Source organism: Triticum urartu, chromosome 7, assembly GCF_003073215.2.
Source record: "Triticum urartu cultivar G1812 chromosome 7, Tu2.1, whole genome shotgun sequence".
NCBI lineage: Eukaryota > Viridiplantae > Streptophyta > Magnoliopsida > Poales > Poaceae > Triticum > Triticum urartu.
In genome coordinates this window covers 347,601,627-347,606,240 of record NC_053028.1, presented here as the reverse complement: position 1 = coordinate 347,606,240, position 4,614 = coordinate 347,601,627, and positions in this window count along the sequence as shown.

Here is a 4,614-nt window from a genome sequence, read left to right as displayed (position 1 = left end):
TGTGGGGGGAGGCGGGGATCCTGGGCCGTCCCGGGCCTCTGCCGTTCGGCCTGCCCTTGCTGGACTGCCTCTCTCCCTGGCCCATGCGGTCGGGCCGCTCTTAGAGCTCGCCCTGCCCTCTCGCTAGGGCTCGACCCATCTTCTCCCCTCCCCACCCCGATCCCATCTCTGCCGCCATCTCCTCCCTCCCCGCCCTCCTGCACGCCCTCTCGGGTCCCCTCCGCCATGGCTCGCGAGCAAGGTGACGGCGCCCCTCGGCCCAAGCGGCGTGCCGATGGCCGCGATGTTGGGGCGGCCCAAGCCTCGCGCCGTCCCTCACCGGATGGGGCTCCCCGGGAGGCCGAGCTCCGCGACTCGATGCTCAAGCGCAAGGGGGCGGCGTCCACGTCTGATGGGGGGTGGCGTGGTGCTGACCCACGGGACTGCTCGCCGGAGCACTGGCGCGGTCGCAGCCGCGACCGGGACCGCCGGTCTCCACCTCGCCGTTCCCGCTCTCTAGCTCGTTCCGGCTGCTCTGAGGCTTCCCCCCCGCGGTGCTACGACCCCCCGCGTCATCAGGCGCAATTTCCACCCTCTGGTCCCAACAACCGCAATGGTCGTGGTGCCTTTGTGAAGAAGATGAAGAAACGCACCGCGAATCAACAAGCCGCAGCCACATCTGCCCCGGCATCCTCCATCTCCAACCCCCCCACTGTTCCTACAGTGGGAACTCCCCGTCCACTGGCCCTGGCGGTGATGTGCTTCAACTGTGGGGTGGAGGGGCACTACTAGGTCGACTGCACTCGGCCGCCCGCTTGCTTCAAGTGCAAGCGTGCTGACCACCCCGCCGCGCTCTGCCCTGACCATCCATCAACGGGGGTCCTTGGCCTCTTTGGCTACGCTCTTGATGATTTGGGCTTCTTCCAGATGGATCTCCCAGTGTCGGCAGCTTCCTCCTCCCTGACTGCTCTCATCTCCGTCCTTGATGGCAAGACGGCGTCCCCGGGGATCATTGATGAAGAGCTTCGCCACTTGTTCAAGCCGGATTGGGACTGGGAGGTGGCTCCCATCTTTGATTGGGAGTTCACCGCTGTCTTCCCTGATCCTGTCAGCCTCCTCTACGGCACTCACAGTGCGGAGTTGACCCTAGCACTTCATCAACTGAAGGTGCGCATTTTGGTGCCATCAGTGGATCCCCTTGCCGTGGCCTCCCTCTCCACCGTGTGGGTTCAGATTCGTGGGCTTCCTCCCATCGCTCGTGTGGAGGGGGCTATCCGGGGCATGTCCCGGCTCCTGGGCAAGATTATGTTGATTGATCCTCTCTCGCCGCTCAAGGGGCCAGCCGTGCGTGTCCAGCTCAAATCCCCGGACCCATCCAAGCTCCAGATGACCTTTCAGATGTTCTTCAACGATGCTGGTTATGATCTCCGCGTCTCCGTCGAAGAGGCTGATGGGGAACGTAGCATAAATTCAAAATTTTCCTACGTGTCACCAAGATCTATCTATGGAGTCATCTAGCAACGAGGGAGGAGTGGATCTACATACCCTTGTAGATCGCGCGCGGAAGCGTTCAAGAGAACGGGGTTGATGGAGTCGTACTCGTCGTGATCCAAATCACCGATGATCCTAGCACCGAACGGACGGCACCTCCGCGTTCAACACACGTACGGAGCAGCGATGTATCCTCCTTCTTGATCCAGCAAGGGGGGAGGAGAGGTTGATGGAGATCCAGCAGCACGACGGCATGGTGGTGGAAGTAGCGGGATTCCAACAAGGCTTCGCCAAGCACTGCGGGAGGAGGGAGATGTGTCATGGGAGGGAGAGGGAGGCGCCAGGGCTTAGGTTAGATTGCCCTCCCTTCCCCCCACTATATATAGGGCCAAGGGAGAGGGGGGGGTGCAGCCTTGGCCCTTCCTCCAAGGAAGGGTGCGGCCAAGGGAGGAGTCCCTCCTCCCCAAGGCACCTCGGAGGTGCCTTCCCCCTTTAGGACTCTTCCTTTCCCTCTTCTCTTAGCGCATGGGCCTCTTGGGGCTGGTGCCCTTGGCCCATATAGGCCAAGGCACACCCCCTACAGCCCATGTGGCCTCCCGAGGCAGGTGGCCCCACCCGGTGGACCCCCGGGACCTTTCCGGTGGTCCCGGTACAATACCGGTGACCCCGAAACTTGTACCGATGGCCGAAATAGCACTTCCTATATATAATTCTTTACCTCCGGACCATTCCGGAACTCCTCATGACGTCCGGGATCTCATCCGGGACTCCGAACAACTTTCGGGTTACCGCATACTAATATCTCTATAACCCTAGCGTCACCGAACCTTAAGTGTGTAGACCCTACGGGTTCAGGAGACATGCAGACATGACCGAGATGACTCTCCGGTCAATAACCAACAGCGGGATCTGGATACCCATGTTGGCTCCCACATGTTCCACGATGATCTCATCGGATGAACCACGATGTCAAGGACTTAATCAATCCCGTATACAATTCCCTTTGTCTAGCGGTACGATACTTGCCCGAGATTCGATCGTCGGTATCCCGATACCTTGTTCAATCTCGTTATAGGCAAGTCTCTTTACTCGTTCCGTAACACATCATCCCGTGATCAACTCCTTGATCACATTGTGCACATTATGATGATGTCCTACCGAGTGGGCCCAGAGATACCTCTCCGTTTACACGGAGTGACAAATTCCAGTCTCGATTCGTGCCAACCCAACAGACACTTTCGGAGATACCTGTAGTGTACCTTTATAGCCACCCAGTTACGTTGTGACGTTTGGCACACCCAAAGCACTCCTACGGTATCCGGGAGTTGCACAATCTCATGGTATAAGGAAATGATACTTGACATTAGAAAAGCTTTAGCATACGAACTACATGATCTTGTGCTAGGCTTAGGATTGGGTCTTTGTCCATGACATCATTCTCCTAATGATGTGATCCCGTTATCAATGACATCCAATGTCCATGGTCAGGAAACCGTAACCATCTATTGATCAACGAGCTAGTCTAGAGGCTTACTAGGGACATGGTGTTGTCTATGTATCCACACATGTATCTGAGTTTCCTATCAATACAATTCTAGCATGGATAATAAACGATTATCATGAACAAGGAAATATAATAATAACTAATTTATTATTGCCTCTAGGGCATATTTCCAACAGTCTCCCACTTGCACTAGAGTCAATAATCCAGTTCACATCGATATGTGATTAACACTCAAGGTCACATCCCCATGTGACTAACACCCAAAGAGTTTACTAGAGTCAATAATCTAGTTCACATTACCATGCGATTAACACTCGATGAGTTCTGGGTTTGATCATGTTATGCTTGTGAGAGATGTTATAGTCAACGGGTCTGAATCTTTCAGATCCGTATGTACTTCACAAATCTCTATGTCATCTCCTAGATGCAGCTACCACGTTCTATTTGGAGCTATTCCAAATAACTGTTCTACTATACGAACCCAGTTTACTACTCAGAATAATCTGGGTTAGTGTCAAAGTTTGCATCGGCGTAACCCTTTACGATGAACTCTTTTACCACCTCCATAATCGAGAAAATTCCTTAGTCCACTAGTTACTAAGGATAACTTTGACCGCTGTCCTGTGATCCATTCTTAGATCACTCTTGTACCCCTTGACTGACTCATGTCAAGGCACATTTCAGGTGAGGTACATAGCATAGCATACTGTAGAGCCTATGTCTTAAGCATAGGGGACGACCTTCGTCCTTTCTCTCTATTCTGCCGTGGTCGAGCTTTAAGTCTTAACTTCATACCTTACAACTCAGGCAAGAACTCCTTCTTTGACTGATCCATCTTGAACACCTTCAAGATCATGTCAAGGTATGTGCTCATTTGAAAGTACCATTAAGCATTTTGATCTATCCTTATAGATCTTGATGCTCAATGTTCAAGTAGCTTAATCCAGGCTTTCCATTGAAAAACACTTTTCAAATAACTCTGCATGCTTTCCAGAAATTCTACATCATTTCCGATCAACAATATGTCAACAACATATACTCATCAGAAATTCTATAGTGCTCCCACTCACTTCTTTGGAAATACAAGTTTCTCATAAACTTTGTATAAACCCAAAATCTTTGATCATCTCATCAAAGTGTACATTCCAACTCCGAGATGCTTACTCCAGTCCTTAGAAGGATTGCTGGAGCTTTGCATACTTATTAGCATCTTTCAGGATTAACAAAACCTTCCGGTTGTATCACATACAACCTTTCCTCAAGAAAATCGTCGAGGAAACAATGTTTTGACATCCTATTTGCAAGATTTCAAAAATAATGCAGTAATCGCTAATATAATTCCAACAGACTCTTAGCATCGCTACGAGTGAGAAAGTCTCATCGTAGTCAACTCCTTGAACTTGTCGGAAAACATCTTAACGACAAGTCGAGCTTTCTTAATGGTGATACTTACCATCATTGTCCGTCTTCCTTTTAAAATCCATATGTACCTAACAGCCTTACGACCATCAAGTAGTTCTTCCAAAGTCTACACTTTGTTTTCATACATGGATCCTATCTCGGATTTTATGGCCTCGAGCCATTTATCAGAATCCGGGCCCACCATCGCTTCTCCATGGCTCGTAGGTTCATTGTTGTCT